The following is a 15,000-nucleotide window of genomic DNA, read 5'->3' as shown; positions in this document are numbered from 1 at the left end:
GATACGTCAGTAGAAGATATGACATAACATATTATTGACGTGACAATGATTTCGTATTAGGCTGTAGAAGCAACGTCATAAGCTTGATGGAATTCTCAAAGTATGTAAGTCATTTTAAAGGCTACACAGATCTCACTTTTAAAGTCCTCGTGCAATGTGATTGTATGGAAGATACAAGTCGCTTTTTTTTGCCGACTTAAGATATGTCAGATTACGTTGAAAAATATTTCTATGGCTTTGCTATTGTTGTTTTTTTAAAAAACACTTCTACGGTAGTTGTGACAATTTAGGGGAGCATGCACATGGTGTGTGATAGAAATCTTAAAAGGAATAATATATGAAACAGTGTCAGACAAAGCAAAAAGAATAATACAAGAAAAAAAATAACATCCCAAAAAGTCAGCCTGTCTCGATTGAGGTGTCTCCATTCCAGACAGCCCGTAGCCATCGTTAACATATAGATAGTATGCAGATGACGTCACTCAGGTCTTTGTTATTGTTTTTTGCCATCCGCGTTTATGAGTAATGCTCACTGAACTGTATTAACCTGACTATAAACGTTCATGGATACATACAGTTTTGTGTGTTGGTCCGTTATACTTCCGGATGGCAATGTTATGAGCTTCTTAGCCAAGCGCGTACTATCTATAGATTGACACTAGAACCCTCTAGGACTGGCAGTTTGGCGTCATTTTTTAGCTTTGTGTAGAGGTCTAGTGAGTTGTCGTTAGCGGAGCTCACGGAAACAAGTTATTTCATTGGTTGAACTATTGAATACAACTCACGATTTGTTTTCTTTTGTGGCAAAAGGCTGGCATTTTGACGTCATTATTTGGTCAGTGTCAGGCCGTAGCCATCGTTATGTTATAGCCTGATACTGAAATCCAAATGGACTGGCAGTTTGACGTCATTATAATTTGGTTTTTGCACCGCCTAGTGAGTTGTCGTTAGTAGAGCTCAAGGAAACAAGTTATTTCATTGGTTGAACTATTGAATACAACTCACGATTTGTTTTCTTTTGTGGCAAAAGGCTGGCATTTTGACGTCATTATTTGGTCAGTGTCAGGCTATAGATAGAATGCGGTTGGCCAAGGAGTTCACAACATTGCCATCCGGAAGTATAACGGACCAACACACAAACTCTGTGTAACCATGAACTTTTATAGTCTGGTTAATACAGTTTAGTGAGAACAACTCACAAACGCGGATGGCAAAAACAATAACAAAGGCCTGAGTGACGTCATCTGCATACTATCTATAACTTTACGGTGGCTACGGACAGCCCCAGTCAAGGAGGTTTTTTTTCTTCTGTATTTTTCTTTCAGCTTTGTCTAGCACTGACATGTCGACATATTATGAGCACGATGATGCTTTTACTTTTTATTCTGATTTCAGTTCATGTTGCTTTCATTTTGACCTGCTAATAAAATCATTGTTTTACTCTACCTTTTTTCATAATGTAGTATAAAAGGAAATATGGTACATTTTAATGATTAATTCTGCCTGGTATTTATCAGTTTTTTTAGTCTCCACCAAAGGCAGGAGGAGGAAAGTCTAGTATATCTCCTATGATTCGAATCGTCATCAGGCTTACATTCACAGATCGGTGTGCTCGAATTTTCTTTTTAAATTTGTCTCAGGGGATACAATTATAGTGCTGATGCGAACTTTGTAAAATTGATAGTTTGTCCTCAGCTGGATTAAGTTATCTACGCTTCAAATTCAGTAATGTGTGCTTTTGTACCAAACGTTCGTTCTGCAATAGGATTCAATAGTCTGATGTCACGTCCGCCCAGCAACGAGCAGTTTGCTTCTAAACAAAGAAAATTGGTACTTTTTATTCTTCATGCTGGTTAGAAATTTTTCACATTTCATTTGATCAGAATGTATAAAAGTCAAAACATGGTCAGATTTATAATGTTTTTCTCCTCTGGGTACACTTTATGCTCGTCGGAGAAGTATTTCATAAGGGCGTCCGCTATTGTTAGTTCAGAACCAGTTACTAAGTTACTGTGATTCATTCCGAGGTAAGTGACTTCACGACTGTTGAAGCCTATTTAATTATATCAAAAATGTTTGAATAGTTTTGTATTTGGGTGTGTTTACAACCTCTATCATTTTTTAACAAAACACATTTATTTCGTTTTACCAGAAAATAATTTATAATTCAAATATCAATTGATTCAAATACCCCACAACTTGCCAAAAATCACATAGGTGACACTTCTTTTGAATGGGCACAATCTATATTACATTTCCATGTTCCCGAGGTCATTGGTCACATTGCAAAGTGTTTTCAAAATGACCCACATAGTGAAAAGTGTTCACAGTTTGAGAAATATCCAACGTTACAATTGGTCATTTTGCTCAGCATGACTCATGGGTATGTTTACAACTTTCATAAACAAAGCAGCGTGTTTAAATACATTCAGAAATGTCCAATCATTGCACAGCAACAAATCATGTGATTGATGACTTGGTTGAACGAAACCATGAACCATCACTCCCATTACGACAACGACTCGTTTTTTAAGCTTTAAGAAGCTACGCGTTTTGTCTACAATGTTCAAATCCTTTACAGCCAGAGCTCGATTTAATTTTAACCATGAACTTAGATCGTACACATTTATCCAAAAGAACCGTGAAAGTAACAGCGATGCACCGTTGTTAAAACTCTCGATGAAAATATTACCTCAATCTGCAGTTAGAAACTGAAAATAATAAGAGAAATAATGTTTTTTTAAAGTAAATCAGTCTGATCTTTATGGATTAAAAAAATAGTTAGCATAGCATCGTAGTCTTATGTGTAGAACTACTAACAGGACAGTCCGAAGTACAGCATTGCAGTTATTACAGTAGAACACTTTTTCTAAAAGCTGTAAAGCTTATATCGGTATATCTGGTAAATATTTTAGCCCCAAAAAATGCATTTATATACAGCTTAACCTGGATTAACAAATTGCACTTTATTATTAAATCCTATTTATCTCCAGATCTTAAAACGCTTACATTTCCCAAATAGGATGAAACATACAACCTAATCGTTGTGAGTACAATTTCTGGCAATGACAACGCTTCACTAATACACAAGAGGAGGACGTGCATAAAACTAACCCGTCTCCGATACGACGACGACGAAAATCCCTATAAAATGCCTGTTCCTAGAGCATGTCGTCGAGCTGTCTTATCCCCAGCTCGACACTCAGTCAAGATTAGTACACGCTCTACAATAAAAACGACGCAGCGTTCCAGGATAACGATAAAAGGTTGGGACTACATCCAGTATGGGTGCTATGCGTTTAAGTAAAATATTCACAACATCTGCCCGTCAAATGAAACGTACCAACACACAAAAGCATGTGCAACTTCAAATGATTGATATATTTTAGGGAGAACTAATCACCCAACTGGCGATCGAAAAACAATATATATATATATATACAGAGCTGAGTCTTCTTTCACTGTACAGGCACTCTGGTAGTAACAGCATCTCTAATGAAAACTGACAAAAATTGTTTTAAAGATTTTGGTCTTTAATCTTTCGCCTTCAACTTTCAATTGATTAAGGTAATGTGACCCTCAAAACTTAAAACTTAAAAAAAAAAGGTTTCCCTAAATTTATTTTTAAAAAAGAAATGTGTTTTGTGAGAGAATGGCTTGTGTGATGTTTTACTTAACAATTCAAATAAGATCTCTGTTCCATGATTTGACCAAATCAAGTCCACTTCCATGTACCGCTCTGAAACTATCATATTCAAAATGCGTCACCGTGCACTGCTCCAACAGACTAGTCTAAAAAATAAAAATATATAAAAATAAAATTTACTTTATTCATCCCATGGGGGGAATTTTTTCTCTATGGTCTATTCCAAGGGAAGGTTGGAATAACCCAGGCATGAGCCGCAGTGCAGCGCCGTATATTGAGCTAGGGTGAGATGAATTGCTCTAGGCCACACAGTGGAGCGGCGGGTGATCGAACTCGGAACATTTCAGGTACGAAGCAAAGACCGTGCCGCTGAGCCACGCTGCCCCTGGCAAAAGTTTTGCGGTCATTCTCCGCAACGAAAGCAAACGAGAGAACCTGCCACATCCGATAGAGAGGTTCTGGTTGTTGGGGTTTACTCCGTTGTATCGGAGAAGAAAGTAAAATGATGTCAAATAACCTTCCTTCGTCCAAAATATTGTATGTCCATATAAAAAGTCTGCATAATATGTATTGATGTTCGATGTAAGGGGAATTACATATTAATACAATATAGCACTTAATCATAGTAGATAACCACGGTGCGGGTAAACGCTCTTACTTCTTCTACTTCAAAATAAAACTTATGATCTCAGTCAGACCAAGTATTGCTGTCTATGTGACATACTATATAAACAGTTTCATCTCATGTCATTGATAGTCTATAGCAATAATATTATACCTTCCGTCTTCCTTCAACATTAGCAAGTTAATGATGACGTTCTCTGAATCCAAACGATCTTCTAATATCGCACACCGGGCGTCGGCGTCATGTGGCAACGTCTGAGGACATATCCTAGTCGTTAGTCGATCGTTTAGGTTCGGGGAACGGAATCGTTAACTTGCTATTGGCAACTCAACGTATTACTATTACGTCGTCTTCAGCCACATCAGGAAAGAAATTATTTTTATTTAACCCTGAAACTGAAAGGACGAGACTGATTTTCTTCCAGCGAGTGGGACTTCACTGAGGTCCAAATAGCATTGTCGTTGTTGCTCTTTTGATGAAAATTATTATACAATTTAATGCCAAGTTGGATTTGAATCCTACTCCGCGTGTAACGTCCTTAAATACAGTCTCGTTTTAGATTTGCTTCCAAGTTTGTTTGTGTGTTGTTGTTTTTTTTTTTTAACTCAGAAACCTATTATTATTAATATTAATTATTGTATTGATTTTTGTTCGTGATTACAATCACACAAAGAATTTTCATATTCGATTTCTCTTTCGCTCCCCCGCCTCTCTCTCTCTCTTAGTATCCCCCTCACCTCCAGACACACAAACACACGCACATGCGAACGCACGCCTATATATACACTTATATACACACCAACATATAATCTAACATCTCGCAATCATCCCACACGAAATAATCTTCGATTAAATCATTAAACTTCCTTGTTTTATAAAACAATGAAGTTCTCCTCGTGAATTTTCAAACATGAAAACAAGGTTTGGTTTTAGTTTTTGTTTTTCAGTAAAAATAATGAGTGCAGTGGAGTGGTAATTCCAGGTCATACGCTTGATTAAGTGAAAGCTGCCATTTTCCCCATGGTTGGATGAGCTAATATTATCGTTCATTTGATCTCCACTGAAGATTGTAATTAAATGTTTTTTGGTTGGTTTTTTTATCGTGTCATTTTCATTGTTTGTTGTTTTATTTTTATTTTAAATTTAATGTATTGTTGTATCCTAACTATCGATACCCACGATTATAAAATTCACTCAGAAAAAGACAAGGCCGTGTGCTATGAGCAGAAGCAAGAATAAAAATGAAACAATACGTATTTCCTCGATCTCCCAATGCGATTCACGGTTCAGTGCGATTTCGATTATTCTCCCAGCAGACCATGTTATAGAACTAAATTTCCTATTCACACAGTGCAATCTGTCTGTCAGACGTCTCTTGTCTTTGGTGCTATTGCAATATCTATCACTGTCTGTCTGCCTGTTGCTAAGCCCTGGTTGAGAAGGTTGGAATGATTTATTTAACCAGTTATCTGCCGTGATCTGGAAAAACTCGTATTTAAAAATTTGGCCAGAAAACACGTCCTTCAAATATCGATCGATTTAAATCACCCTCATCTTGACAAACACTCTCAAACCTGGGACTTTGCGAAGTCCCGGGGAAAACCCATGGTTCAGAGTCTTTGCCAAGATTAGGGTCATGTAAATCGATCGATATTAAAGGACGGATTTTCTGGCCAAGTTTTTAAATACGAGTTTTTCCAGAGTAGGGCTGTTATTTGGTTAAAGTGCCTACCTTTCCCGTCAAGGTCGCAACGTTTTGATCAGAGTCTGATTTTTTGACGACTTTTAATTTTGTTTGACAACTCGAATCTCGAAGAGATAAATATCTATGTGAAGTTGAATGTAAGCTTCAATTTAATAATCGAAAACAGATAACGTGGACGTCCATGGTACCGAGTTGGTAATTTATTTTACAACATTCACGACTCTGACATATATGTATATATTAATTTTAGACAATTATTTTCTATGTAGTATCGTCTTTTCATTGTGACAAGTTGAATCAATTCATTGTCAGTTGAATTTTCTGATAGGGCATTCCGTCATGCCGCCCCAAATGTCAGGAATGCACTTCCATTGGATATCAGAATTTAGGTATTTTTGTCTGAGATAACATGCAAAACAGTACGTTAAAACAGAACTCATGAAATCTTCTTTAACCAAATTATTTTATAAATTGATATGTATAATGACCGTGTGTGTGTGTGTGTGTGTGTGTGTGTGTGTGTGTAGCTATTTTAAGCAGCATAACATAGATTTGATTTGCAAATGCTGCTAGAGCAACGTGATTGGTGCTATAAAAAGATTTTCTATTCTTTTATTAATTCCATCTATCGATTGGTTACAACAATCCTCTTTTGAACAGAACCACTTCGTCCTGAGAGTTCAGAGAGGTTTCAATTTTGAGACTTTTTGACAAGTTTGGGGCCATTTTAATCAACGGATATTTGCAGTATAAGTTATCTGACCAAAATTAAAAACAAATGTGTTTTGTAAATTTGACAATTTACTCAATATGTCAACTTTATTTATCTCTACAATGACCGTCTCTAGAAGTTTTTGAAAGTTACAAGACAGTCATTGTTGTCGGTCACATGATGTATTGCAATAAGCTTGAAATAATTATTTTTTCTTCTGACATTGGGGTTTTTTTAACTTTGAAAAAATTCAATTTCATCATTAACAGCATTAACAAATATTGCGAGGGTGTTGGTGCAAAAAGAATTTACTTGTACCGTAGTGAGAGGAAACCTAGTTTCATATTCGGCTTAAAGATTAATCGAGTATCACAGATCCTTCGTGTAAATCGTAAAAATATGCTTACACGAGTGTGAATACTTTGGGTTATTTAAAAACGTAATCCTATTATATTTTGAACTGATTATAAATAAAGTGCATCGCTGTAGTATGGTTGTCTGACCCTAAGCTCACACCAGGACCTAAATTAGGCACAGGAGTCCTTAGTTAAAGTATTTTGGACACGATTTGCTCTGAACACCCGTCAGTAGATGGATGGTATGTCTGTTAGATCTGGCAAATAGTATTCTATGATAGAATAACGTCCTTGTTACTGTCCTATAACGCAACAGAAACGTGAATAAACAGGTCCGTGAACCATCTGACTCTTAAAGAAAACAATCTTATATCATAATTATGCTCAGAACTCTTTATTGGAACTGTTATTCGTGGCATTTTAAAAAGACATTCCTTTTTTTCTACTGCATCTCAGTTTTGTCATGTTCCAACTCATAGAAGTTGACAAGGTCCTCTATACTCGAATTTTATTATGATTAATTTGATTTTTATGTTTTATGTTTACTGTTATTATTATTTTTGTGTCTATCAGTCATTCTGTTTTCATGGTTAAACAATCTCAGATATTTATTTCTATTTCGAGGTCTTAATTTTCCATTTTAAATTTGAACCCTGCCTATGGCCTTTGTATTTCTGGTTTTATCTTTAATACCAAAGATTCTTATTTAAAAAATTAGAAATGTTACTTTACTTGCTTTAATAATAGAACACAAAAGAAATACATTTTTAGCTTATCAGGACACGGCTTTCCCTTAAGCTTTTATTCGTATTTTCAATTTAATGTCAAAATTTTGTTTACATCATCATTGTAAGGTTTTGCTAATGCTCTCCAAAGATATGGGTGGATTTCATATTTCCTGCGATCACGTCACATCACATCGTTATTCACAATTCTTGTCAGAATCGTAAACATTTCATGACATAATAAACTCTATTGATCTCAACTCGCAATCGAACATTTTATTGTCCAAATATGAATTGCTGATAGGTTAAGTAGAAGTTAATATGTTTTGTATTGAAATCTTCTATTGAGTAGGATATAATATATATATATATATATATATATATATATATATATATATATATATATATATATATATATATATATATATATATATAATATATATATATAACCACGTGGTTTGGTGTCGCATAGTCTCCTGAAGGAGTGAGTGTAGCATTATGAAACGCATTAAGTATGGTGATGAGTCTTGAAATGCGCTATATGGATGTTTATATTTATTGAAGATTGCAAGTGATTCCTATATGTCACGCGTTGGATGTCCGTTAAGAGAAGTAAATATTGTTTAATGCTTAAAGGAAGGCGGCACCAACTTTGGATAAACATTTCACAAATATTATATTTATTATTTTTATTGATGTTTTCATATATGCTAGTTAAAGTAATTGATTATCTTGTGAGCTAAATATGACAACATTCAATTCTCATTGCTTATAAAGCATATGTTATTAATGTTTTAAAATTGGATAATAGTGATCGCCCAATGTTTTCAATGCTTTTCTTCTCGCTTTTTAAACAGATAAATGAAATGATTGTAATTTGATTTTGAATGTCTCTGACTTGTTATTATAATGATGTATGAGCCAAAGATAATATATACAAACGTCTGTGATATTCAAACAGACAGTTTTTGCAGACTTATTTAATGCAACAAAAAAACAGATAAATATCTTTCTATTTTGCTATTATGATCCCTTTGTTGTAAGTCATGGCCATCATGAATTATTTTTTATTTCATGACAATTTCATTATCTCCCTTGTGAATACATTCCAAGACATTAAATAAGGTGTGCACTGATTCAAACTTGTGTTGATCTTTTTTTCTCTCTAATTTTTTTGGAGATAAAAGAATGAAGCGAATAAAGGCTTTTGAAAAAAAAAGCTCTTTTTGCTAACATTAGCAAAAAAGATTTAAGTTCATTGAGCTTCAGTCTTTGTTTACTACTGCCTCGAGAGATCGACTCCAACCTACCTCTTTGAATGGCTAAAGTAGAATGTTGAAATGTTGAAAATATTCATCGTATTCTTCTCGGCGAGATCAGTCCTAAATTTGAGAGATAGTTTTCTATATTTTTTTCTCGGGCCCCAAACTTGGAACTCTCTCCCACAATAAGTCAGTGAATCAGACATTATGACTTTGATTTAAGTCGAAATCTTTTTAGAGCACAACGTTTAGTCCGTAAATACTGGGCACAGAAAAATTCATAACTTTTTGAACGTTTATAACTTTTTTGGTGACTAAAATAAAAAATTTATCTTTTTTTCAACCTGGAATAGCTCATTCCTTTATATCTGAATATAGGAATATAAAAACATGATATTCACTAATTAACTATTAATTGAAAAGAACCCAAATTCTAATAAATTTCTACAGGAAAATGCATTTGAATTCAGTAGCGGATATGTTCAGCCCTCATTAACGTATTTATTCTGTTTCCCAATAAACGGATGTAACGGCCGATCATCTCATAAGAAATATTGTTCCATTCTCAGACCAACATCAGAGACAGATCTTTCGCGTTTCTGTCTCTGATACGACTACTGGTACCGTCCTATTGTTGTTCGATTGGCGAAAGTTCAGGAGACCTGGAGGGCCAAGGGAAAATCTCGAAATTTTGTTCCTCTTAAAATTTACGACTGATCGTAGCTTATAATAATACACTCTACCCCTATCATGATAAGAGTGATGGTCGGACCTCGATGTTTTGCGGCTCAATGTCGATGTTGAGCGTAACCTCAACGAGATTTCAAAGGCCCATATCATTACTACACTGAAGCTACCAGAATAATTATACGATTTCCAGCAGGACAACGTCCTGTTCTAAGTTGCAGTGGAACAATTTTTGACAATCATCAAAGTCTCCCGACTTTTTACTAGCCGAGAACACATGTGAGTAGGTTGAACGCCGTGCTTGAAACAAGAATATGGAAATGTTTAAAGATCTTTCCCCGATGTAATGAAAAATGGACGGCACTCTTCAAGAGATGGTTGACGATATACATGTTCAATTTGAAACAGAAAAGACCTTTGTATAGAGGCCATTGGTTGACACACTTTACGATACTGTATCTGGGAAAGTTTCATGTAGAGTTGTAATTTGGGGAATTCTCTGAATTTTGAAAATTAATTACTGCTATTTTTGTTCAATATTAAATTTTCTTAGGAATTTATTTCGTACGCATTTCATATGTGAAATATAAACAACAACAAAAAAAAACAAAAAACAAATCACACGCTGACTGACATTTTGTCGTTGGATATTGGGGTAAAGACGAGGTTCCCAAAATTCTATTTATAGAAATTCAAGTCTTTGGTGAAGAAAAAGCTTGCTGCTTCGACTTTAACAAATCCACATTTCTTCACTCCACTTTTTTCGCAATTTTTTAAAACAAACCCGCATTCCGGAACAGAATTGTTTTCATTATTGAGGGTTTTTATGACAACCAATCCTGTAAAAAGGAAGTGTAAAAGTTAATAGAGGAGACGATGTGTGTCACCCTTGATGGATGTGTGAGATCCTCATTCATGTGAGGTCTAAGGTTGGGACTGATCGATTTGACATGGTTGTATCCAAACTTTAAAGAACTTTCAAGACAATGGATGTGGTCCTATTACTATTGTGGTGCAATTACCAGAAGACAGTTAAAAATAGATTTTTACTCTTTGGAGTACAATATTTCTAAAACTACAAAGAGGAGAGATTTTGTCGCTCACAAGGTTATATATGCACATTTCTTCTATTTATATTTCAAATTCCATTGGATTATGATAAGTACTTTTTCCCGTATTCTCACAAAACATCAACCCAATTTGCATTTCAATGAGTGAAAATATGGAGACGGCCATTTTGCTCCCTATCGCGCGACACGAAAATGACGTGAGCGAGGCAAGGCTGACAGATGGCCAGCCTTTAACCTGACCAAATTCGTCTTCAAAAGTGGAGAAATAGAAAATCATATGGCTTTCACTATGAAGACTGGCCCACTTAAAATGAAATAAATTTTAACAACAGAAAATTGAATAGACTAGGATAAATGTGACTGAGACAAAAAGGGATGATAAAAATTTAATAAAAGAAACAAAATTATTTATTTCGCCACACACTTGGCCATCTGGCAACCTTTTTCGCGATGACGGATGACACAAATCCTCGCGCCCCTTTTTAAAATTAAGGTAGCCTATTGTTTCATTGTTAATTGTTAGGGATAGGGATAGTAGATTAACACATACACACACACACACACACACACACACACACACACACTCTCTCTCTCTCTCTCTCTCTCTCTCTCAAATAAATACTAGAAATAACATAAGGTATGGTCACACGGGACTGATTGATAATAATTCAGCAGGCACTTTTCGTGTCATTTGTATGGGTTGTAGATACAAAATTACACTTCGGAAAAGTTCCAAATGATCAATATTATGTATATTTTAAAACAAAATTATAGTTGACCCTAGCCATACAGCTCTAAAACTATACAAGTTAGAACTCTTCTGCTGTCTTCATCATATTTTCTGATAATTTTGCCATAAAATTGCCAAGTTTTGTTATCTAATTCCACGTATTAAACGAGATACAGCCACAAACCAGAATAAAACGCAGAAAAAGCGTCCCATATTTTCCGTATTTTTTTCTCTTTGTGAGTCATCCAAATAAATGACACCTTTGAAACTGCATAACTTTGTTATATATTAATGGATTTTCCTAATTCAAAAAGATTTTTACTCAGTGGAGATAGGGCTTTGATTTAAGAGTAACATTTCCTAAAAAAATAGAAAACAAAAATTTTCAGTCATTGCTAAATAATAATAATAATAGTTGTAGCTGTAGTAGTAATAATAGCAGCAGTAGTAATTGTAGTAGTAGTTGTTGTTGTAATAGTAGTAGTTAAAGAAGTAATAGTAGAAGCAATGGTAGTAGTAATAATCGAGGTCGTGGTAGCAGTGGTGGTTGTGATAGCAATGGTATAAGTATTTTAAACAGTAGTAGTAATAGTAGCATTAGTAGTAGTAGTCGTCGTTATTGTTGTTGCTGCTACTGTGGTAGTAGTAGCAGTAGTTATTGAAGCTAGATTTAAATGGGAAAAATCCTCTCAAGGTTGAAGTCTAATACGAGTAGGTGACTTTCAAAACGCACTAAGTCCCATTTTCATTATTCAAAGAGAACCGCAATTTTTTGTCATTTACTTATTGACGAAAGAGAAAAATACTTGTCTTGTTTCCCTCATACCCTGAGTGTTTTGAAACTACAAATTTTCTCTAGTGATTCTATGGAGTCCAGACGATAGCTTGAGATTGTAAACTCATTTTCTACCAGGATGTGACTTAGGACGTTTTGAAAGTCAGCTTTTGTATGATTTCAGAAAAAGGAAGGTTTCTAATTTGGATCTTAGGACATTGGACAGGACTATATTTTCAAAATTGATGCATTAAAATTTGGTCGATGTCAATTTATCACATTGAAAATTCATGTCATATGCGTGTGACGGGGCAAACGTAGTGAAATCATTAGGATTTATAGTAGGGGACATAATTTGTAATATAATATGCAGCTTTTTCTACTCCGGTTAATTCCCTTGTCTCTAGATGTTAAGTTGTCACTGTATTCCTGAAGACAAAATTATTTTGATTTCTTTTTTCTCAGATAAACGCGAAAATTACGTCGATTGTAGCAATATTTTACAAACGCTTCTTCTTGGTCAGAAACGGAACGTTTCTATCTATTTGTTTTTGCTCATATTGGGAAAAAATGTATAGGATTATGAAGTAGTCCTTCGGATACACTAGTACGCCCGAATTGAAGCTGTTTTCACTTCTTTTGAAGCGGGTGTAAAGAAGAAAATCGTGATATTTATGTGCACGATAGTCGGTTTGGTCTTGTATTTTTTGATTATAAGGGGTAGTTCATTTTCTTGACCCGAAAGCCGCACCTCCACGTTTTCACGTGTAATTATGGTAGCACGTCTGACTGGTAATCAGAAAGTCTTGAGGTTCGATCCCTAGTCCAGGTCGACTGATTTTTTTGGGATGTTTTTTTTTTTCTTGTATTTTTCTTTCTTGCTATGTCTGACACCTTTCATACACACTTGTTGAGTTCTTTATCTTACTCTTACACACAGAGGCCTTCCACTTGTCCCATATGTACACGTTGCGGCAAAGAACCCGAAACCGCAGAGCATCGAGTTGAGTGTTGCATTGTGACGAGGCCGGGCGCGTTCAGGACTGTACACGAATGCAGCAACGAAATCGCTGCCTGGATTGAACATCATAATATTATTTGTATTGTTAGACGAGACCCTTAGAAGCTGCAAAATTGCTACCCCCAGAGATGATCCAAGGATTGAAAAATACATATTCCACCCCTCTCCCTAAATAATAACGCGTAATGATATCAAGTTTACAATAATAATTTGTGACGTCAGATTATGAAACATTAAATTTCACTAAAATAAGATTTAAAAAAAAAAAAGAAGTAGGTACTTATCATTTAAATATTTTTGAAAATGTCTTTTACTCAGGTATGACAAAATCGTAACGATTTAGGGGGTAGTATAAAAGATTTCTTACACTCTCGCATCTCGTGCAGCGCTTGAGAACACGTCCGGAATTCCAAAATGCAAGAATGTAAGAATCGTATATTACGTGGTTATGCAATTCTGGGCGGTAAGGGTACAGGGGAAGAAAGGAATGACCACGATTGGCTTTTTCTCTATTTTAAGACTCGGTATAACATGGTATCAATACTTAAAGTAGTGTATGGTATGATAAATTGCCAGACAGAGCATAGTATTAAAAGTGCGATAAAAGAAACAAGATTCTTTTTAACAATCGGCTATCCTCTTTAGAGATCAGGACATCATAGTCTTTTTAGAGACGTAAACCACAGGTACCGAAGTTTATTCCGCTTTCTGATGCAACAACGAAGATTTAACAATGGTTTGATGTATTCTGGAAAGATGCTAGTCTATCGCAATTATTTCCTCCATAGCGACTAAATCGTTGCTGGATGGACAGAGGAGATAAACTTCAGATCTTCATAACTTATACATCACTTTCCAGAGTGTCCCGATAGTTCAATTGGTAGAACACCTGCTTCACACGCTTCGATCCCGGGTGAAGTCAAGATTATGTTTTCCAATCCACCTATCCACCCAACAGTGATTGAGTTACTCGGTCTAATTTGATCTGGTGGAAAATACTTTGCGACAGACTGGCGTCCTTTCCAAAGAGTGGCAAACAATTGCTTTTGTCTGTTTCACACTCTAGAAACCGGGATAAACTCCGGCTAAATGGGCCTAATGACGATGAAGGACTACTTTTCAGTACTTTGACCACTACGATTACTTGACTTGCTCCTGACGTTTTCACCTGATTGTTTTCAAAACTGGCCCCCCCCCCCCCCCCCCCACACACACACACAACCTTCACACCTTACTGGGAAGCTTTATGGAAATGAATTTTCATATCACTCAGTCTATGCACAGTACTCATTGATATGTAGGCTGTAACACGCCTTACCATTAAACCCAAAACTGGGACCAGAAATTACAAGGATGAGTTGGTAGTTACCCAACCGGTTACTGACCATATTTACTCTTTCTTTTGTTCAACATTATAAACATAATATAAGAGTTTTGTTTTGTATGTATATAAATACTTATATATATATATATATATATATATATATATATATATATATATATATATATATTAGCTCTAACCACCATTATCGAGCACTTTCGTACCTACAAGTACCCACCAACACTCATAAATATATATATATATATATATATATATATATATATATATATATATATATATATATATATACATATATATATATAAATTCACTCGCGTACTTTTTGCCGAAACAATCGTTTCTATGT

This window comes from Berghia stephanieae, chromosome 2 (genome assembly GCF_034508935.2).
Source record: "Berghia stephanieae isolate SIO BIC M18660-M18661 chromosome 2, UCSD_Bste_1.3, whole genome shotgun sequence".
In the NCBI taxonomy this organism is placed as follows: Eukaryota; Metazoa; Mollusca; class Gastropoda; order Nudibranchia; family Aeolidiidae; genus Berghia; species Berghia stephanieae.
Note: the sequence above shows the minus strand (reverse complement) of the source record.